Source organism: Artibeus jamaicensis, unplaced genomic scaffold (assembly GCF_021234435.1).
Source record: "Artibeus jamaicensis isolate MK-2021 breed Jamaican fruit bat unplaced genomic scaffold, CSHL_Jam_final contig_851, whole genome shotgun sequence".
NCBI classification, from domain to species: domain Eukaryota; kingdom Metazoa; phylum Chordata; class Mammalia; order Chiroptera; family Phyllostomidae; genus Artibeus; species Artibeus jamaicensis.
The window spans coordinates 7,300,725-7,324,825 of NW_026521986.1; the positions used below are offsets into that span (position 1 = coordinate 7,300,725).

At 43.2% G+C, this 24,101-nt stretch overlaps 1 long non-coding RNA gene across 4 annotated transcripts in view; it reads right to left on the minus strand.

Annotated features, from left to right (window-relative positions):
• The window catches only part of LOC119034818 (uncharacterized), a 96,621-nt gene that overhangs the window by 55,966 nt on the left and 16,554 nt on the right, over positions 1–24,101 (minus strand). The window contains exon 3 of one of the 4 annotated variants that reach the window (XR_005079641.2): positions 9,061–10,590. The exons of the other annotated variants lie outside the window; for them this stretch is intronic. This is a non-coding gene — a long non-coding RNA (uncharacterized LOC119034818). Of the gene's footprint in view, positions 1–9,060; positions 10,591–24,101 lie in introns of those variants that run through there. 4 annotated transcript variants of the gene reach the window in all.

The window sequence follows — 24,101 nt, forward strand, 5'->3', positions numbered from 1 at the left end:
AAACTGAGTTGCATACTTTGCCTCTAAATCTCTCAGAGGGCAGGAAATCAACATTTATTGAGCCTGCACTGTGTCCCAGCTTCTGCTCAGGTTCATTCAGGACTGTGAGTAAGGTATACTGTCCTGTTTTTTTATAGGAGTCCACTGAAGCTCATAAAGAATAAAGCAATTTCCCCAATGTCCCAGGGTAAGTGGCAAAACTGGGATTTGAATCCACATTGGTTTTTGTCTAAAGCCTTTTCTTGCCACACCATGCAAATGGAGGTATATTTGGAAGTGATGTTGTGGATAGCAGGAAATTGAGTGCACTGCTTAGATCATGAATCCCAGGGATGCAAATTTCAAAGAAAGACACTCTGCTGTTCTGTGTGAATCCCTCATTTGGGGATTGCCTGGGAAATGGCCATCGCAGTGCCCAGCAAGCCCACTATTGAAGAGATGTCATCTAGGTTGAGCAAGCAGACTCTGACACAGAGTACAAAGGATGGGGACTCCTGACCAAAGAAGCAGTAACAATGGACATCCCTGTCTGTGACTTCTTGGAACCCTGCTGTCCCCTTATCCCTACAGAATAAAGCATCTCTCTGAATCTGGCCTTTCCAGGAGTCAAATGGGTGAGAACACTTTAACGAACCAGCAGAGCCAACACAAAGAAGCAGGGAGCAGAAGACAGGTTGCCAACAGGTCGGATCCACAGGAACAATGCTCAAGGTCACCCCTGACAAGTAACAACAGTGTCATGATTTTGCAACCCTGTAGTTTTCATTATGATATATGAATATGCTTGGGGGCCAGTGAAAGGCAGAGTGATACCTTCATTTAGAGCAAATCAATTGGATTCCACAGAGAGACTCATGAATCACCCGGGAGACACACACAGGGTGTCAAGGCACAGAGTCCTCTCCCTTGGTGATTTGTATCAAAACTCATCAACTCTAACAAAAACACTTCCATCTGGGTAATTAATTTAAAACTTTTTGAAGTTCATGAAGTTATATCCTTTCCAAAATTTTGGCCCCTTGGCCGGCAAAACTTTGCCATCTCCCCTTTAATTTATTTAACATGAAGGAAAGTGAAGGAAATATATGCCAATCCAAGTGTGGGCCTTCCAACCATGACACTTAGGAAAAAAGCCATAAAGGCAACCACTGGCTGTGTGGCAACCACAGAAACAGTGTCCTAGAAAGAGGGAGGCTTAAATGGTCCATGTGCCCTTGGCAGGAGATCGTTATAGCCATCTAAGCCTCACACCATTACACATTTAATCAATATTCTTCATGCTGATCCCCCATGCGAACTGACTGAGTTGCAGCTGGGGGAGTTAGGTTGTAGACCCCCACTCTCCATATATCCATTTGTATTCCATGATTTAAATAAGAGCTGAGAAATCACTGGGGTAAAATCTCAAATCTTGGGGTTCTCTTATACAACAACACAGCTGGTGAGCCTAGCTGACCATGGGGTTTGGTAGAGCCGCAAACAGAGGGTGTAAGATGCACAGGGACACCTTCAGGTTGTTTTCCATAGTGGTTGGAGTCAGTTACATTTCAGAGTGCATCTGCTATATGATTCAGCAATTCCATTTCTGGGCAAGTACCCAAAAGAAACGAAAATTAGGATTTCAAAGAGATATTTGCACCCCCATATTTATCGCAACATTATTCACATTAACCAAAATTGTGGAAACAACCTAAATGTCCAGTAATAGCATGAATGGATAAAAAAAGATGTGGTAGACATACACAATGGAATGTTACTCAGCAATAAGAAAGGAGGCTATTCTGACTTCTGGGACAACATGGATGGACCTTGAGTACATTATGCTGAGAAAGACAAGTACTATATGATATGACCCATATATAGAATCTAAAAAATGTCACACTTGTAAAAAACAGAATGGGGGGATATGATTAATCTTTTTTAAGGGTACAAACTAGCAATGAGTAGTAAATAAGCCACAGATGTCTAATGCAGCATATAATGAATACAATATTCCTTGAGTACAATAATATTGTGCTATAATTATAATATTACTACAATGGCAATCATATTACAATATAATGTATACGTGTATCTAAGTAACATAATGTATACCTTAAACTGACACAATGTTACATGTCAAACTTATTCAAATGAATAAATAAAGCCTCTGTCCCTGAGGCAAAAAAAGAAAAATGCCCAGGGACAATGCCATCTGCTTGTGGCTCCCTCCCTGTACTCTGCTGCCACAGCCCTGGTTTGCAGTTCATGACTTTCTGAGTTTCTGGTGCCCAGAGATCCAGGCCTTCCTTTGCCTCTTGCCACCTCTTTGCCATTTGGTGGGGAGCAGGGGAAACTAGTAAGAGCCAGCTGAAAGGAGGCCATGGTAGGGGTGTTGAAAGCTAAGTCACCATAAGGGAGGAAGACCTGGTCTGCAATGAGCCAAACCCATGCTGGAGCCTGCAGTGGTTTGTGGCTCTTGGTGATGCGCAGCCCCTGACAGGAATCTGTCTTGTGTGTGCCTTGTGAGAAAGGGTGCGCAGAAGCCCTGCTCTGGGGACTCAGCATAACTAAGAGAAAGATCTCTTCAGAGCAGGGAATGAAGGATCTTTGGCTGTGAGTCCGATAAAAGTGTTAGAGTTGGCGTGTGTGGTGTTTAAGGTCCTCTTGTTGCCACAGCACCAGGCATCTTAGGCTTCAACTTGGCCTTTAATGCTGAGGAGTTATTTGACCTTCAACAAGTTATCTGAACTTACTGTGTTTAGATTTACTTGGCTGTAAAATGGGAATAAGAATGGAATCTATGTACTTTTATTTAGATAGACTTGAATCCTAGAACCATTTACTTTAAGTATTACTTTGAGCATATGGCACATACACTCTACTCCTTGGATTCTTCATTTTAAAATGTGCATAATAATTTCCTATAACCCTTTGGGATGCCATGGGGATTAAATAAATACTGCAAATAAAACTTTGTTGACATTCAAAACAACCTCAATAACCATAGGTTTCCCTTGGAGTGAGCTCCTTTTCCCAGCACCATTGTCTTGGTCTGTATATGCAAGTTCATAGAAAAGAAAAAGAACAAAGTTCCTCACTTAAAAAGCAGTCAGCCCTGCTCCTCTTCCAGGGAGGTCGCTGAGTCCTACATCAGGGTCACACAGTCAGAGGGGAGGGACTCAGTAAATTTTATGACCTGTAATAATAGTCCAAGTGATGCCGCTGAGATAAAAAGCTTGCTAATCAAATTTCATGCTTCAAGGCACGTGCTGATTACTGCTGAGCTGCGAGGGGATTTATTCCTGGTGGTCTGACAGGCACAGGGGCCAAGTGTACCCTGTGAGGTTCACACACAACTGTCCACTTCCAGAAAGGAGCATCCGTGAGTGGGGCAACCTGACACTCCTCCGCTGGGGGTCTGTGTTTCCTCCCATCAAAGGCAGAGGGATGCCTTAAGGAGAACATCATAGGCAGATGTGCAGAGAAAGAATGACAGGGACCATGTGGAATGTGCCTGGGGAAGCCTAGAGAACTTGTGTGCCAGGTTCTGGCCCAACCTGGGGAGGAAGGAGAATCTTCATGACCTTGGTTAATTTCTATTTGGTGGCATAACTTCTGTAGGAATCAGTTTCACCATCTGTGAAACTGGGACAATAATCGTACCTGTTTCTTGAGGTGGTTGTAAAGATGAAAGTGGGCAAGATTGGATTATGGGAGAAAACTACGGAGAGTGTCCCAAAACTATTAAGCTGACCACCTGGGAGACATGAGAGCTGTCTCTTGGCTGTGAAACAGTGATCCCTCTGCTTAATACCTCTGTGTAGTTAAGACCTTTGGCTCTGGATCAGAAGCATATACACAGACTAAAAATCTGAAATGCTTTTAAGGTAACTACAAAGCCAAAGACACTGTAAACCTAGTAATTATTCAACCCTAAGGCAAGTCTCAGCCCCAGAACTTCCACCAGCAGGAAGGGGGCTGCCAACATGTTTGACGTCCAAAAACTTTGTTCTCCTAGTGCTCATCTAGAATATGGCCACAGAGGACAATGAACTAGGAAGACCGTTCCAGGAGCAATCTGGGCATAGAGTGGCAACCAACCATGGGGATGGCAGTCGTGACTCCATCCCCTCCCCAGTACTTCTGCAGCCCTGAGAAGCCTCTCTGCTGGACTTGAGGAGACTAAGCTACACCTGCATGTGTATTCCTCAAGTTCACTCCAGGAAGCTGAGGCCCAAGCCGGTCCTCCTGCATGTAGGCTGGTCCCTCTTTCCTCTTCCTAACTCATCTTCCTCGTTCTTTAGATCTTAGACCCAATCAGTCCACCTCTACCTAAAGTCTTCTCTAACTATACCAGGCTACTTTTCTTCTTCAGAATTCCTTATGATTCCTTTTACTAACCTCAGTGTTGGACATGGCAATAATCTTTGCCCTCATTACAGTGAACAGATATAAGGGTCACATATGTCAGAGGAAAGAGCTCTGGCTCTGGAGAGGGGTCCTGGCACCACTGCTTGTTCACCGAGTGACCTGTGGAAAGTTCCCTACATTCTCTAAACCTCAGGGTCCTCATCTTTTAATGCAGATAGTCATACTTTGTAGGGTAATTTTTAAGATTAAAATAGTATATGTAAGTCAACAGACACACAGTAGGCATTTAATACATTGAAGCTATTAATACTTGTATCACTGAATTGACCTGGAGTGATGAACAGACAATGCAATATACAGATGATGTATTATAGAACTGTACACCTGAAGACCATATAATTGTATTAATCAATGTCACTCCAAAAAATTCAGTAAAAAATAAAATAAAGTATATATAAAGAAAATCTTAAATCATACAATTAAGGAACAAATTAAATGTATCATTTAATTTTTCATGTGCTCCATTTTTTCATATGCTCCATCATTTAATTTTTTATATGCTCCAGTTTTAAAATCTAACTACATTTAAGTTATTTAAGGATGGAGCTGCCCCTTTTACATTTTCGTACTCTTCATAGGTTAATGCTCACAACCAGGTCATGAAATACTTGTAACTAAGGACTAAAGTAACATTTGATTTCCTTCCTTTTTGTGTTTCCAAAACACTAGCCTAAGGAGATCGAGCCTGAGTTGCTGTTCACAGCAGACTCAGTGCCCCTTTTCTAATAGATCTGGAAGCAGATGGTCAGTGGGGTATTAACTCCAGTTGAGGATCAGGACCTAGATGTCCAGATATTATGAGTCCAGGAATAAAGCTTATGTGACAAGAACAAAAACGTAGCAAAAACTGAACTACAGAATAGAAATCTTTCCATTTTCCAATGGGAATTATAAGAGAGTGGGTGAAAGATCCCCAAAAGAATCTGGACAACAGGTTTAAGAATCAGGACCCAGTGGGAAAAAGAACTCTGTAACAGAACCAGGTCTTCTGATTCTGACACAGGCTTCCAGTTTTTATGTGGCATCTGGAGAGACAGGCATCAGTCTCCTCTGAGCCCCAGGTGAAGCAGGAACCTGGAGACACCTGACTGAGGTGTGTTCTCAAAGGTCCCTCCAGGCAGATACTGACACACATTTTCTCTTACGAACTAAACAAGAAAAAAATAAAAAATATCTCAAGGCATACAATCTGGTTTACTTTTGACTTTCTTAAAAAACAGCCATTTCTAAAAGAGGCAGAGAAAAGTACTGAGCTCCCCAAACGTAAACAGAAGAAAGGGGTTGCTGCTGTTGGGTAGCATCTTAGAAATCCCGTCAACTAGGTAATCCCACATTTGTACCCCAGGAAAAAAAAACAACCATCTTCTATTCACCCATCAACATCCAGGTAATTTGGGGGCCCTTTTTTTTCCTTGCAGTATTTTAATGATTTTTCTTGAAAGTATTCTGTGTAACCAAGGGAAAACATGCCCTTTAAAGCCAAGCCCAATTCTCCAATTTTTGGGTGGTCCCCCTGATTTACCACCGGAGCTCCTCACAGTTCCCATGTTGATGTCCTCTTCGGCCATCAGGCACTACACCCCCACCAGCCTTGGAAAAGCCTCATAAGTCAGGATGACAATATCAAGACCATTAAGTCAACATACATCAGCAAAACTGCCTCACTGCTGTCTTGGCTCTAGGTCATAAAGATCTGTCACAGCACACACCAGGCCCTCAAGCACTGGACTTGATGGGTTGTGCTCAGAAGGCCACTTCTAAGACCAAAGCCATTTTTCACTCAAGGACTCTGCCCACAGAGCCCTAAAATGCTGCACAGTAATGCTGATGGTAATAGCTCTCAGGTATTAGCCAGGCATGGCCCTTTGCTCAGATCTCAAAATTGGCACTCGGGTCTAGTTTAGCATACTTCAAAACATGCACATTCATAGACATACACTGAAACATAAATATAAATTTTATTCTATTTGTGACTGGGTAAATTCCATAGCCTACAGTGTAAGAAGTCACCACCTAGGTTTATGAACGAACTGATTAGGATGGTGTAAAGTCAAATCCCCCAACCAAGTCTAATAACGCCCCCACTTTCTATATAACCAGAAACATTTCTGGAGCCTAGTGGGGAAGACAGTTTTGCCAGAACCCATAGAAATGTGAGCTGTGTTGAACCTACCACATTTCCCTGGCCTTTGGTATACAGGCTGCCTCCTGGGATTTCTCAGCTTCCTCTTCTCAGCCCACATCCCAGCTTCCACCTCCAGCAGATTAGCAAAGGTTGATAAATGACAGTATCAAAAACACAACAATGATTTAAAAGCAAATGACAGAGTCGTGAGCACACATGTTAAAATTCACAAATGTATGTGACATTTTTCAAGAAATCTGCCCATTTTCTGTGAAACTGTAGCCAAAGGCCACAAGATAGTATGACCTCATCTCTTGTCCTTCTCTAGGGTTTGATGATGACATCTTAATTGTGAAGTGTTATGTAGCTTGTAAAAACTAAATTTGAATTAGGGCTTTCCTTCATTTTCATATCAGATCCCCACCAATTGAAACTTCTCATGGCAATATCCACCCGTATTGCCACTGCCCAATATAACTTTTGCAATGATAAAATGTCTTTTTAAATAAAGAAACCATGAGTCACAGGGGGCTATGGAGCACTTGAAACATGGCTGGTGCAATTGAGGAACTAAATTTTGTTTATTTTTAATTAATTTATATTTAGCCACATGAATGTAGGGTCTACCTTACTAGACAGCACAAATTCTAAGGGCTCACAATGTGGATAGTGTTTGCATGCACAGCATTTAGGAAGCCTTAGGATGATAACCTGGTACAGAATGACATGGATAAAGGAGAGGAATTGAAACAGGACTCAGACACATCAAATACCAGAGTGAACCTGGGACAGCCTCCCGGATGCAGAGTTTACACAAGAAATGTCTAGTTGAACTGGTTCCATGATTCTTAGACCCATTCAGTAAGGAAAAAGGCTGTAAAAAGGAATCAAATTATGAAGAGGGGAGTGTTGGGAACCACTCTGCCTGGTTTCAGGAGTTGTAACTGCCCCCCCCCCAGACAAGACTGAGTGAGCCACCTCCTGCTATGAGCCACTAAGGAGACAAAGCTTATCTCTGGCAGCAGCACTTCTTCTGCTTCATCCCCTGTCCCCAACACTTGGTAGGTTAGTCAGAGATGGGTAAGACCCCTCAGAGGGGGGGCAACCTGAGCCAGACACGATCACTTGGGAGGCTCTCAAGTAAGGACTCAGAGGGCTGCAGCAAGAAGGGAGTGATGGACCCTTGCCCCCTGGCTATTCAGACATAGCCTGAGTCCCCATGTCCTCCAGGAGAAGCTCTTCCTGGCTCTAATCCACCTAAGCCTAAAAACCTATGATGGGGAAGTTGGTGCAGCCCCTTGCTGGCTAGAGCAGGTTCCAGGGTGATCAGGCATAAGAAAGAGTTCCTAAAGTCCTGTAAAGCCTGCTTTGTTAAGAGTGCTTTCATTCATATGATAAGAGTCTGAGCAGGAAATGAGTATGCCTTCCAAAGTTTTTGCAAACCCTTTACCTGACAGACACTGACTCAGACTAAGCCCCCAGATTTCTTTGAAATGTTATCTACTGTTTGATCCTTGCCACCTGACATTGATTGATGAGCTTCACCTGTATTCCTATGTGTTCCAAACCTAATAAAAGCCATTGAAGAAGAGGTTCTTGGTCTTTCTCCTTTGAGGGATTGACCACCTCTCCTCCCCAAGCAGATCATGTCTTGGTAGTTTCATTTTCATCCATGGTGAACTGGGGGACTTGCGGGTAAAGTTGCCCCCACAGGGGAGAGGGTGTGATGAAGAGATTCTTTGGAGAAAGTGGCTGCTACTGCTACCTCATGATCTGCCTGAAATGCTTCCAGAGTTTGGTAGGACAAAATATGAAAAGGATTACCTATAGACATGGGTGAAAGAGAACTGAGCTAGTGCTAGTTAAATGGGACACAATAAGACTGCCTGGGAGAGCATGCTACTACCTCATCTGGGCAGGGCAGACCCAGGGGTGTGCTGATGAATGTTTCAGAACCACCTCTCTGGAAACAAACCAACAAGGTTGGATTTTGTGCATTTCCCCCGCCCCCCAATTTCTTGAGTGTGTATATTCCCACCATGGCCCATTTCCAGCTACAAGCCTGAAGTCCCTGAATGTACAGTTGGGAATGGATGTGCACCTACACCAGCTTTTGTGAAGCAGTGTAGGCCAGCTCCAGCACAGCACTGGGTGGAGCACTGGGAAGAACCTCGCCTCAGAAATGGAGGGCATGCTCCACAGTGCAAGACTTAGGTGTATGAGATCCCCAGTGATGAGTGTCTGTAGATCTCAAGAGAAAGAATGAGTTTGCTTTCCAGATTGAGAGTATAAGTCACCCAGCCAGGTGAAGCTCTCCTTTCCTCTTACATCTGTTTCATCCTCTGTTTCTTCAGCCTTTGTAGAATATAAAATAGCAATTTGGGAATCTATGATAAGGTGTGTAAGAGAAAGAGCAGAAACCAATCACAGCCCCTTAAAGGCAGGCAGCTGCCAATCACCAGCCTTGGCTCAGAAAAGATCAGGAGACCCCTCACCCCTACATGAAGAAGACTGAGACACTGATTCACATCATGGACAGGTTTATTCTACTTACTGAATTAAGATTGTGTGTCAGGACTTAAAGTGACTTTAGAACCATTGAGTATTTGCCAACTTTCATTCTGAGGGCAGGGGTTGAATTTAGAGAGACAGTGGGAATCCAAAACTAATAATAGTAAGTTTGAACTTTTATTACATCATAAGTTATGCATATTCAGCATTGAAATAGAGCCAGGTTTGACTGTCCCTTCTTCCTACATCTTTACATTCACAGCATAACTCACTGCTGTTAAAATAAAACATCAACACCACCAAGGATAATGTGCATCTTTTAAAACTTTTAAATTGAGAGACAAGGTCTGGCATATGGAGCCTGATAGCAAGGAACAGGTCACATACTCCAAAGTACCTGACCTTAGTAACGTGTGCACTCGGGTGGTGGGGTGGTATTCAATTAGAACCAACAAGTTGGGAATTAGCATGACCCCTGACACATAGGACACTTAGCCTCAATACATTTCCACTCATTCATGTCTCATAGTTTTATATTTCTCTTTAAAAATAACTTTTTAAAAGTATTAATGGACACAGAGTAATAGACAAGGATGGTGATGGCCAGAGGGAAGGTGGGGGCAGGGGCTTGATGGAGGTGGGCAAAAGGGCATGGGAAATGGGGACATCTGTAATAGTGCCAAAAACAAAAATAAAGTAAAAGAATAATTACAGAAAAGTATTCATGGAATAGAAAATAGCAGTCATTTCAAGGAGTATCTCAAAGCTCCCGAAATGAGATGAGTGCTTGTTCACTTTCAGTCTCAAAGTAAGCACTCACCTCCCTGCACTTCAGGGGGTGAGGTGGTGACCTCAAATAGGTAGGGGCATAGGGGGTGGGTCATGGTAGCTGAACACCCCTGGGCAACTTCTAGGTTCCTGTCTAACTGTCATATCAACAAACTGTAGATGTAAGACGACAACACCAAAGGAATGGGCCTGGAGAATGTAAAGGAACCTATAGTTAGACTCAACTTAAAAGAGCTTCTTCTGCAAGGAACATTTTATATTTATGGCTAAAATCTGAAGCTGAATGATATCTATCAGCCTTAAAGGGATGGCTTTATCATGACCAAACTCCAGCCTGATGGCCAGGGGAGAAGTTTATAACTTTCACATCAAAGTCAGCAGCTGTCCATCGTGAAACCCCTTTCCAGAAATTCAATGTCTTTGCATGAAGCTTTTCCTCCTGGATCTCCTATGATGAGACAATGATAGGAAAGAAGAATGCAGGCATCTCCCCCTGTGACGTAGGATAAACACGCACACATATCCGCTCTATTTCTCCAGTCCCAGATGTTTGCTCTGGACATTCTTCTTGGTCTTCCAGCTGGGCACCTTCAGGGAATGGATGTTCCTGGTCTAATTCCCATTCAGAAGCCAAGGAGCAGGTTGATGACTCAGAAAGAATAGAAACACTTGGTAATGTTTGGTGAGCACCCAAAGGTGCTACACTGGAGAAATGGCACAGTTCGATCTGAAAAACAGCCTTTTTGTCCTACCTGAGGGACAGAGGAGATGGAAGGTGTCACACAATGCCACTGCTTCCTTTTCCATATTCATGACAGACACCACCCTGAACCCTCCTTCTCCCTCCGTCTTTTTGATTTTAAGCAGAAACTCCATGATGCTTAACCCTTGGGACTTGGGACTATTTGAAAATTGCCAAGAGTACTCAGATCCCCAGAAGAGTATGTATATGCACATACTCAGATATCCCCCGGATCCTGGATATCATTTAAGGGGGTTCACTGACAATACTCACTCCCACCCAGAATCTAGGGATCTGAGGTTCAGAGGCCCTGTCTCAAGGCAGGTGCTCTGGCACTAATGCCTCTAGGTGAATATCCCCACCCCGACTCCTTCCCACCCTACCCCACTGGCCTGGTTTCAGCCCAAGTTTGCTTGCCAGTTGAACTGGCACCATGGACCACTCAGGAGTTATTTCCTGGATCCAGAGGAAACAACCAATTTTTTTTAAACAAATCATTTCTTAATTACTTGAGGGTTTTGAGAATCCTTGATTAAATCACAAACCACTGCATCATTCATCTGACACTTCAGTCTCTTGAACCAGACTTCAATTTCTTGGAGGAACTTCACCTAAGACACAGTAAGTTCTGGATCCATATACATCATTAAGCATTAACATTTATGGATCATGTATTAGGTGCCAGGCATTATCCCTAAGCATTAGGGATAGAGCAAAAAGCAAAACAGGCCTGATCTTAATTTATTCCAACTACCATTGCTTTAAAAACAATGATGATAATTATTATAAAGCTACAAGATATAGGTTCTGTGCTTAACCTTTTATATGTGTTATTTCATTCTTTCTCAGAAAACCAGGTGAGGTAGGCATTAGTATCCCCATTTTACAGATGTGAAAACTGAATCAAAAATTTACCTAAGCTGTGGAAGGGCAAGGACAAGATGTAACACCAGGCAGTTTCCTTAAACTACCTTTAGATTCAACATCCCTGGTTGTGCTTACGAAGCAAAGTTAGACCACACAGCACCCCTGAAATGAGAATGTGTGTCTCACAAAAAATTAGTCGGGCAATGGCATGTACATAAGTAGACCCTGGGGCTCTCTATGGTTGCCAAGAGGCTCGAAGTTGGTCAGCATGAATGTAATCAGAAGGCACTGATGACTTTGTTAAGTGGAGATGGTCTGGTGGTCCTAGGAAAAAAGTAGAAGGAACATGGTGGGCAGGTAAGGCTGAGGGTTGCTGGACTGGAACTGGCAGCCAAAGGACAGACAAGCCGCAAGGTATTTTAAAAAAGAATATATATGTATATGTATATATATATATATATATATATATATATATATATATATATTTCAAATGATATATATATTTTTTAATGTATTTGGGCAGAATAGATGACTACAATCCAAAGTCAATTACTGGAGAAAATACAAAGTAGATACTAAAAAAGTTTGACTAGTTGAAGCAAATATTTAAAAATAGTTGGCTACATCCTTGGCTTCCAAAGACCCCAGTTAGCGCTAATGGACACTCAGATGAAATTTCAGACTGAAAATCATTAAAAGAGGTAGCTTTTAGGAAGGGGTGAGCTCATATTTTACAGGTTATATAATTTGGGTGACTGTCCATAAAAAATTGCTAATACTAAACTGGGTACTAGAGGCCCCAGAAGCTTCCTCTACATTAGCTTCCCAGTGAATCTGTTTCTGCCCAAGTGTGTATCAGACCCAGGGAGGAGGTTGATAAGAAACAGCGACCCCATTAGTGTTGGAATCACAGTGCCTGAGATAAGACTAAAAGCCTAATTCGGAAAACCTTGTGATCCAGGGAACAATTTGAAGGCAGTTTGATAAGATGCAAGACAATAGTGGAGACGGTTTAAAGAGAGGCTTCTGGCAATCCAAACCATTGAAAGAGACACCCAATGTGAATTTGAATGAGACACCAATTTCTCCATGTCAATTTGTAAAGATCATGCTGTTAAGCCAACCTCTAGCTAGCACATACAGTGCCTCTGTGGGATTTACAAAAGGACACCTGTGCAGACAGACAAGGTGAAACAAGCCTCTCTGAGCAGGGAGCCCCTGCAGGTGAATGGTGTGGCAATCAGGTCGACCTCTGGAGCATTGGCGAAAAGCATTCCTTTGCCTCTGCGTGGTGTCCCACTTGCAGGGTGCAAGGTGGGCACGGGACAGACAGCCTGATTTCCACTCCGCTCATCCTCTCATCTCGGTGCTTCGTGTGCTGTTCAGCACAACCAAACAGGCGGTCCTGCATCTTACAGATGTGACGACTTTAACAGCACACCAAGAAGCACTGAAAAATGTGTGATTATCTGGCCCAGAAAGTCCTTTTTTTGCAATGTATACTAAGAGAATTAGGGGTGATGAACACACAATGCAATGTACAGATGATGAGTGTAAATCATTCACCTGAAACCTGTATAATTTTGTTAGCCAGTGTCACCCCCAATGCATTCAATAAAAAGGAAAAAAAATAGTAGTAAAAGCAGAAAAAACACCCTAAAAGTTATCAGGGAAAAGGACAAATATATGTAAACTAAAGCATGTAGAAGTAGTATTTCTATCATGAAAGACTGAAAACAACCTGTATGTCCAACAATGGAAAGTGGTTAGTTAACTCCTGACTCAGCCTCTAATAGAATACTGACCACCCATTGAATGACTTTTCAATGACATGATTCTAAATTAAAAAGCAAGAAAGTGAAATATGCAGATTTCAAAAATATGCATGTCTGTTACAAAGACTAGAAAGTTTCCAAAACTTTAAAAGTAGGTATCGACTTGTAGTAGAATTATAGCTGATTTTTACTTTTCCTTCACATTTTTCCATATATATTTTTTTACTTTGTAAATGTCTTATCACCCTCATCGCAAATACACATTTTTAAACGGCATCTGGACTTCCCAGGCAGAGACAAAGTGGGAGCAGGAGGTAAAGCGTTGCCTTGACCTCGTGGGCGGATTGTTCACACCTCACCGATTCCCACTTCTCTCCAGCCCCAGCCGCAGCCCCAGGTCGGCTGGCAGCACTTTGCCTCATTGCCCTGTTTGACTTACTGTGATGGATGATCATTGGAGGAACATGGCATCTCCCTATGGCTTTCACTACCTTTCAAAGCCCTAGGAGTGTGATCGAGTGCTGTGGCAGGACAGTTTCAGGTCACTAAGGACACTGAGACAGCTAATTGACTTAGCTACTTACTTCCAGATTTATAGGACACTGTTGCTGAGTAATTAAAATTATTGAGCTATTTCCACAAGATATTAACTTGATGTAATCCTCACCAAACAAATTGAGAGCTGGGTTTGGGTTTTTTTCTTTCTTTCTGTTTTTCATTTGGAATCAGCAATCAAAGATTATTTAATTATGATAATGTGTTTCTATTAGGAATGGTCTCTATAGCTGAAGCCTGATGAACACTATGAAGTCTGGATGACAAGGATTTTTTAAATTTTATTTATTTTTAGAGAAAGGGGAAGGGAAGGAGAAAGATCAGTGTGGGAGAGAAACATCAGTCAGTTGTCTCTCGTATGCATCCCGACTGGGGATTGAACCTGCAACCTCAGCATGTGTTCTGACTGGCAATTGAACCAGCGACATTTCACTTTGCAGGACAGCACTCAACCAACTCAGGCACACAGGTCAGAGTGACAACAGTGATTTTAACACACTCTCATACAAGTTGCAAATGGAGGAGACATGCTTTCTTACTTATTCTATGGCTAGCTGTTCGAGAACCATCTTTAATTCAAGGCAGATTTTCTTCTCGGGGTTAGAGTTGGACAGAGTTAGGCTGTGTGTTTAGTGCCTGGGGGCCCAGGCACACCTGGTGCCACGGGGACCATTTTAATCCATGGGAGGTGGAAATTGGAAAGGGCTTCAGGTTTAGTGCTCACCGTTAAATGGTGACTTTAAATGGTCAAAGAGAACAGCTCAGGACCCCAGGACCACGAATCTCCAGGGAATGAAGGGACATTCCCCACTTGATCCATGCTGTCTAGAAGGGATACACAGCCTGGTCTGGCCTCTTTTTTCCAAAACACTCTTGCCTCTGGCTTCCCTAGCAAGGGTTTGCTGAGTGAGTGCTGGATGCTGGTACACATGCGTCCCTGGTGAGCAAACAATCAGCACTTCCTCTGGCAGGCACTTAGCAGCCACCGAGCAGAAGGCAAACCCAGGTACAAATGACTGACAAGCAGGTAAATTACAGCCCCAGGCTTGGCAGGACCCAGACCTCTCTCCTTGGTCCAAGCTTTCCCTCAGGGGATCGGGGGATGCTGCACCAGAAAGAGCAGTGGAAACACAAGCTTCTGAATAAGGCTAGACCTGGTGGTAAGTCTTCTTATTTGGGGTGAGTTTATTTGCTAAACCTCAGTTTTCTCATCTGTAAAGTAGAGATGATGATAGCATGTAACTTGTGGAGGGGACGGTGAACCTAGTGAGACACCAGGTATACCGTAAGCATGTAGCACAGTTCCTGACACGTGGTGTCCGTTCTCTTCCACAGCCCCGAGACGCCTCCTTTCCATTAATCCTTGTTCCTAGCAGCTACGCTTTTGAATCACCTAGGAAACTTGTAAAAAACACAGTTGCCTGATCCCCGTATTCGTTATCTATTGTTGTGTAACAAATCACCCCACAGTTCAATGGCTTAAAAAACACACATTTATTATCTCACAGTTTCTGTGGGTTGAGAATCAAAGCAGCTTAGCCAGGGAGCTCTGATTTAGAGTTTCAATCAAGGCGCCAGCTGGGGCTGCAGTCGCCTGAGACTTGACACTTGACTGGGGTGGGAGATTATACGGCCAAGCTCACTCACAGGGCGTTGGCCACAGTTCCTCCCCACACAGGCCTTTCCGTGGGGCTGCTCATGACATGACATTTGGCTGTCCCCAAAGCAAGTCATATGAGAGCCAGAAAGCAGAGCCACATGCCTTTTAAGACCTACTTTCCAAGTCACACACCTTCACTTCTACCTTATTCTATTCATGAGAAGCAAGTCACAAAGCCCTGCCCACACTTAATGGGAGGAGGTTATAAAAGGGCATGAATACACAGGGCAACTATCACTGGGGACTATCCAGGAGGCTGCCCTCCACAGGCTCCATCCACAAGATTTCAATTTAACTGGTTTGGGGCCCAAGCTTTAAAAGAAAAAAAAAAAAACACTCCAGGTTACACCTGAGAGCCACCAAGGTAAAAAAACACACTCTAAAATTTCTACCTTCTCTTCAGCCCAACTTTGTCAATTTAATCCCTTCTCTTGTCATGTCCTTCATTGGCTCATCAACTCCTGCTGCTAAGTTCTCTCAGTTCCTGAGCAGTTGGGGTGGAAGCGAGTCCCAGGGAAGCAAGGTCCTTTAGAATGCAGGGATCAAAGCAGCAGCGGGTTGAAGTCCAGAGAAGCAAACAGCACCTGAGCTGAAGAAGAGGACAGAAAAGCTGAAACACCCCAGAGCTGCTGCAGCAAGCGGTTAAGCAAGGAGCCAGGGGGAGTCAGCAGTGGGGAAGGCTAAAAGGGTTACGCCTGCACGGCTGCAGGACAAGGCGACAGAGAAAAGTGACCTCCAGCAAGAAGACCCTCAAAGCTGAGGCAGGCTGCTGGCTCAGCCCTGGCTGCCTTAGAGCTCTTTACCCTCATGCTAGCCAATCCTAAAACACCTCCCTAAAGCACCACAAGATATGCCAGCCTAAAGCAGTCTGAAGTGTGAATTCAAAGAAGGAAAACAGACAGACTCAGCTTCCTGGCAGAGGCGGTTCCCCTAACACAAGCTGCCCTCAACCTCTCTTCCAGTAAGCAAGCTTTCCTGGCTCATCATAATGTTGGCAATGTCATGTACAAGATGAAAGTTGCCTACAACAAAAATAAACATAAAATGATTATGATGTATACATCGCTGGGGAGCAAGGTGTCCATCATCACAGATGGCTGATTCATCTTTGCGTAATGAAATCCAAATTGTAATTATATATATTTCCAGCCTGTTGTCTCTCTCTGCTCACTAAAGAGATATCTGGCTTTGTCTGATCAATTGCTGCCTGCTCTGGCCCTCTGGTCCTTACGCAGCACAGACTCAAGAGAAGGAGGAGGAATAGATGGACAATATGATCAGAGCCAGGGCTGGGGCAAGCCAAGCAGGGGTGATTCTGAAGAGAGGTGGGCGGTATCTGCAATATGCAAGAAAATGGATGGAAGAGAAAAGGCTTATAAACAGAGAAATGTTTCCCAATGTCCAAGAATAGCAATTAAAAAACACAGTTATTTGCATATTTCTTTTTCGTTGACAAACTATGTTTTTTTGACCATGATCATGTGTTGAGACTGGATCATGGGGCCCTTGCTTTAATGATATTACATTAGCACCCACATTAATGCCCACATACAGGTATAAATGTAGGGAGAGTTCTCAGCACTCCAAATGGGCACCGTGATTGAAATGGTGGTTAAATAGCAGGCCACATCAAAAACAACCTTTTATGCCTTTGAACTGTATCCAGTAAACAGCAGGGAGCCAGTGAAGAATTTCAAACAAAGGAGTCACAGGATTCCATCTGGGAAGGCGGGCAATGAGAAGCTTAGAAAACCGGAGGCAGGGAAAGGAGTTGATAAGGGCTTGTGCTAAGACAGTAGCAGGTGAGTACAAAGAAAGGGATTAGATATGAGGAACATTTGGGTGATAAAATCAATAGGGCTGAATGATTTTCTAGATCTTTGATGGGGCAGTGGGCCACAGGTACTCTGAATAAGAGGGAGAGGTCAAAACTGACTGTAGGGGCTCAGCTTTGGTACCTGGGATAGAAGGTCCTGGCAGGTTCCATGGACCTAAGGGCTGGACTCGGGTTCTAAGTGAGATTGACCGGACAGCACCGCATCACACACAGTGACAATGTCCTCATGTTTCTCATTACCATCACGTTTCAGTTTTTACAATAACTCTGGAACTTTATAGAGACATAATATTTAACAATTGTCTTTCCCAACAATTACTAGGTTCAGCTATTCTAGGCCCTGTTAACCACATCACCCATAGCTCCCAGACTAAATCCTGTGACAACTTCCTTTGAAATTCTTCCCTGGCTCCCTGCTGGTTACAGGATATAGTTCAAAGGCATAAAAGTTGTTTCTGATGTGGCCTCCTGCCTAACCACCAGTTCCCTCCAGGTGCCTATTTAGAGTGCCATGAGCCCTCCGTAAATTCACACCTCTGTGCCTTTTACTCAGGTTCTTCTTTCCACTGAACTGCCTGCCATTCCATCACCAGCACCCACACCCCACACTCCCAGCTGGAGGGCACCTACGGAGTCTGTACTGTATCAGGTCAATTATCACACATCCTAGATAACAGTTAATTCCCTCTTTTTTTTTATTTTATTTATCTTTAGAGGGGAAGGGAAGGAGAGAGGGAGAGAATCACCCCCAGGAGTTAATTCCCTCTTATTGTCCCCACTATGCCTCCCCCTCCCCACCATGGACAATTCTGTCATGATATTTGTTTAGAACTTTGCTGCACCTGTTATTTTTAGTATCTGACTCAACTAATGAGGTTGAAAGCTTTTAAGGGCAGGACCTTATCCTGATAGTATATATTGATAATCAAGACTCGATCCTGATAGTATATAATAATAACAGTTTTGTTGTTGGGAATGTTGTTCAGGACCATGTGTTGAACACCTAGAACGTGGTAGAGCCGATACTCCCTCCAACACCATGCTGCCTTTTCCTTTTTGTATTATTTACTGGTGTGCCTGGCAGGGTCTAGCATAGAGCAGGCACTCAGTAAACATTTTAAAACAAGTAGATTGGTTTCTACTTGTTGAGAAAAAGCAACAGGGAGTTTGGGTTTTGCTCTTTTTACTCCTCTTTTCTGGCATGTGCAAGGCTTATAGGCCAATATTCTCCTTCTGACCTCCCAAATGTGAGTTCTTAGGAATAAATGAAATAAATGTTACACAATTGTTGTGGACCGCTCTGCTTGGTTCTAGGAATTGTATCTCAACCCCTTGTGGCTAAGGGCAAGGGACGACCTTTGGAATGCCAGCAGCAGGAGACAAAGCTTGTCTCGGTAGCAAACACTGCCTCAGTTTCCTCCCCCTGCTCCCAATGCTTGGTCAGAAGTCAATGACAGGTAAGACCACTCACAGTGGGGGGGCAACATAAGCCAGACTCAATCACTTGGGAGGCCTTCATGGAAGGACTCAGGGGGCTGCAACAAAGAGCAATGGACTCTTGCCCTGCCCAGCTTTGAGAAGCCCAAGTCCCCACATTCTCTGGGAGAAGCACTTCCTGGCTCTAATCCCCTTAAGCCTGAATACCTGGTGGGGAGAGGTGCAGCTCCTTGCCTTGCTAGAGCTTGTCCTGGGGGAAAATCTGGCATCACAAAGATTTCCTGATAAACCTGTGAAATCTGCTCTGCTAAGAGTGCTTTCATTCATATGGTAAGAGTTCAAGCAGGAAACCCTAAAACTCTGTTCCTGACAGACTGACTCATACTAAGCCCTCAGATTTTTTTGAAATGTTATGTACTGTTTGATCCTTGCCACCCTGTATTCCTGTGTATTACAACCCAGTAAAAGCCCTTGGAGGAAGGGGCTCAAGGCCTTTTTCTCCTAGGAAAAACTGGCCACCAGCCTACGGCCTTTTTCCTCTGGGAAAATGGCCACTTCTCCTCCCCAAGCAGATCACATCATGTCTCAGTCATGATTACTCTCATCCATGGTGGCTGGGGGGACTTTCGAGGAAAGTCGCCCCCACACACAGTCTTTTAAAATATACATATATATGCTTGTTTTTACACAAAAATTTCTCGAGCAATGAACAGATGATTGGTGAATTACTTCTAACATTTCAATGAGAGGAAGGGAATTCAAATGTGAATGTGAATTTTTAATCAGGCACAGTCCATAGTATAAGCCTTACCAACCTAATAATTGTCTTCATTTTTAAATTTGATTCCTGAAGCTGTGAGCATTGTTGTAAGTTTTTCGTGGTACAATAGCCTAATGATTGTTTAATCTGATTTATGGGCATATGAAGCTTCATTTGACTTTTTCTCTACTTTTTAGTGTGTTTAAAGCACTTGTAAAAAGGTGAAAACTTTTCAATGCAAGTATTGTTTGAAGATCTCTCCTTGCCATGGACTCAACAGTAACTGCACATCGGTTTCCTGCTCGGCTCCCAGGCCTTTCTTTTCCTTATGAGCTACCAGACCAGGTCATTCTGACTAGTGCTAGGTCGACTGTGACACATTGGGTATTTTCTCCGGTGAAATCACGCTTTGACATGTGCATGCATTTGCTCTTGGCTGGAGCTGATTTGCCTAGGTGATATATGCAGCAGTGATCCAAGCCTAAACAGTCACCTGGAGAGGTGAACCCTTCTTCAGAAGACAGCCTGGCACATGAGATGTGGTCGGTGACAGGCATTATGACAGCAAGATTTATCTGCCAGATGGGGACACAGTTAGGGATGTTTTTCGGCTCCAGGGCAGGCCCGGGACTCAGCAGTAATGCTCCTCAATGTCTGCGGCTCAGAGAGGATAGGATTTTTCTTTAAAAACCTCAGCCACACCTCTGATCCAGGAGAGTTGAAGCTTGAAGCTCAGCAAGGCATTAAACACTCCTGGGGCTCAGAGATGAGAAGAGCAGATGTATGAATAAATTTGATGAAGCATCAAACTTTCCAAATTCCTAAGGGGGTAAAATTGGGTTCAGATTATTTTAAGTTTTTTGATGGGTGGTAGTACATCAACATGGAAAGAAAATTAAGTTTTAGACTCAATCAGATATAGGTTCTGATCCTAGGAAAGGCATTACCAATTTGTGACCTTGAATACCATTTAAGCAGCCTGAGCTTCCACTGTCTCAGGTAAAGAAAGCATGGAGGTAATCTTATAGAAATGATACATGCAAAGAACCTGCAGAATGGCTGGCATATAGTAAGTTCTCAACAAATGACAGGTGTGTTGTCCTAGAAGATTTCTGACGGAGTCAGCAATTTTCCAAGAGGCCCACAAGAGAGAAAATAAGTGTTGGCCTTGTAGATTAGAATGAAAATACCAAGGAAAATGCAGGGAATCACAAATTATGTGAGGATAGATGAAAAAGACATCAGACAAGTTAAAAGGCAGCCAACAAAAATAGAGAAAAATATGGACAGCTAAGTTTCCCTCATGCATATTTCAGTCTTTTTAGGACTTGTTTCTGGTTTTTCAAAATGTTAAATTATCAAAGTTGAGCCGAAGTCTCCTGAACATTCGGCACCTCGTTGTCTTGGTTTGGAAGCTTGTAGCACTGACACGCGGTCCCCACAGAGACACACAGGTGCTGGGCCAGCGCAGGCCTGTAGGTCCCCCTCAATGCCCACGACCCACACAGAGAAGCAGGAGAGACAGCAGATGAAGGGTTGCTAGTCCAAGCCATTTTCCTGTTACACTTCTTCCATTCCCCCATCTCTGTAAAAACGTTACAGTTCATTACTTCTGTGGGGTTTCAGGATCCCAAGTCTGGGATTCTTGGTTAGTGCTGTCCAGCCACACATCAGCACCAGCCCAGGGACTCTGGGCTCAGACCTAGAGACACAGCTTCGACTCAGGTGTTTAACATCTGCCTGATTTATGGCCTCCCTGCTTTATGAAGAGAGCTGGTAAAAGCTGTTAAGAGTATTTTGATGCCACTTGTGTTCATTTTCAGCAATAAACTGAAATAGTGATGTAGGATCGAGTGTAACAGACAGTCAGAGTCTATTATAGTAGAAGTCCAGCAGCATCCTGGGAAAATCACAATATATAAGGAATGCAAAAATCTACTACTGTCAAGTATCACTGAGGGCATATTTTTAAATACCCAGAAAATTAGGAATATAGACATTAAGGTTCCCCATAGCCACACTAATCAGGCCACATGATTATCCAGCCATAAAACTGTGTTTGGCATTGAGCAGGGCAGACAAGTGTCTCAATTAGACCCTAAAGTCAATCAGCCATCTGCAGTGTGGAACTGTCAGATCTAATGGTCTTACTATTCTTTGTGTTTGTACTATAGCATTTCACATAGCTTATGCAGCATCTCCTAACTTAGCGTTACAGTCACATCTCTGGTCTCCTTTCCACAGTTCTTCCCTAGGGCAAACCCTCACTGCTTTTCACCCCAAAGCTTCACACTATTTTCTCTGGCATGAGACACCCCCCAACATCTCTTCTGCAACAGAAGGCCAAACCAGTCTTTCTAAAACCCCACTCTATTCATATCAACTACTGCTCAAAAACCACCAGTGGACTTCCACATCTCTTAAAACAACCTATTTCACAGCCAACTGGCTGTGTACATCTGGTCTTCTGGGACACCTTTCCTTGGCCCCCAATTGTACACAATTTTTGTGTCTTCCCAATTTAACATTAAACTCTCCAACAGCAGAAGAGTGCTGGCATATACTGGGTGCTCAATAAATATTTGCTGAATGACTAAATGAATCAGCCTGTTCATGCATATTGCCAATATGAACTAGTAAAAATTCTTCTGCAAATATCAATATTCATTAAAATATTCAAAATCTTTGACCTTAAAAAATATTTCTGAGAATATATTCTAAGGCAGTCATTCACTGGGGAAATGGTGTTTATGAAGTATTGTCCATAATAAAATGTCAGCTGAATTTAAAGCATAACAAGAGAATGGTTAAGTAAATTAAGATAAATCCACTCAAATGAAGATTATAAAGTCAATAAAAATTATTATGAATACTAGTTAGTGTGACATGGAATGTTCTTAGGGCCTATTTCTTTTTAAACAGTATTAAAAATTAAAACTGTATCTTGTTTTATCCATTTATGAAGCAAAGGTGGCAAAAAATGCCCCAAAGTGAAAGTGGAGGTACAGAAATTTTGTCTTTTATTTAGATTTCTGTTAGTGTTGTACTGCAAGTAAAAAGATCGCCTTCCTGCCTGACAACTGAGTACTTCAATAGCTCCCTCTTCTACAGAATAAAGTCCAAATCAAACTTAGCAGTTCAGATGTTGAACAGTCTCTTCTAAAGCTATATTTCTTATTCTTTTTTGGTTGTGAACTACACATAATATGTACATTAAAAAAGCACAGAAATCTAAATTGTACAGGTCAGTGATGTCCCATGAAGTGATGCCCTATGTGACCACCACCCAGATCAAGAAGACAACATTCAGGACCTGGCCTGTATGGCTCAGTTGGTTGGAGCATTGTCCCATAGACCAGAAAGCCACAGGTTCAATTCTCGGTCAGCGTACATACCCAGGTTGTGGGTTTGATCCCCTGATGGGGTGTATATGAAAAGGCAACCAATCAATGTTTCTCAGATCAATCTTCCACACCACAACCCATCCTCTCACAGCTGCTTCCCTCTCCCTCTATAAGCTATAAAAAATAATGTCCTCGGGTAAGGATTTAAAAATAGAAGACAACATTCGGAACCCTTCCCCAATCCCTGCCCCTCCCCCCTCTGCAAAGGAAACTACCATCTTGACTTTTTTTTGGAATCGACCCTTTTGTTTCTTCACATAAACATTATCCCTGAATATCATAGTCACAATTTGTTTTGAACTGACTTAAATGGAATCACATAATTAAAATGTTTGGCTTATATTATCCAACATTATATTGTTTGGCTTTATCCAGGTTACTGTGTTGACAAGGACACCATCCTGCAGTGTCCTCGGTGTTATGGATGAGATATGAGACAAGTTCACATTGACTACTGAGTCCGGTGGAGGAAAAGGGGCAGCACTGCTACTCCCTCAAGAGGGAAGCGCCTCAGAACGGCCTGGCCACTCTCTCAAGGGGAGAGCACCCCAACCCTTGCCCAGACAAACTTTTATTGGGTTTAATTTGGACAGGAATATAGGTACAGCTCATTAATCACTGTCAGGCAGTAAGGATCAAACAGTAGATAGCATACAAAGAACTATTAGGGCTTCTTCTGAGTCAGGGTCTATCAGCTAAAAGGCTACAAAACTTTGGGAAATGAACTCATTTCCTGCTCGGGCCTTTGTCATTTAACTAAGAGCATTCTTAGCAAAGCAGGCTTCACAGGATTTTACATATCCTTTCTCAGGCCTGATCACCTGGGGAACCCACTCTTTCTAGCACAGGACTGCACCACTTTGTCATTGTTTCAGGCTTAAGTCAGGCAGAGGAGGCAAGATAGCCAAGGAATTTTCAGAGACTTCTCTCAGACTCAGGGGAGTCAGGTTTTGTTAAAGCCAAGGGGTGAGGGTCCATCACCCCCTTTCTTCATAGCCCCCCAAGTCCTTCCATGGGGCCTCCATGTGATCATGCCTATTTTAGGTCATTCCCCCCTTGGGGAATCTTACCTGTCATTGGCTAAGTGATCAAGCACGGGAGGCCAGTTATGGAAAAAGGAGCAGAAGCAGTGCTCCTTTCAGGGAGATAAGCTTTGCCTCCTTAGTGGCTTATGGTCTGAAAGTCACTCACTCAGCATTAGCCCTGGGGTGGGAGGGATGTTACAA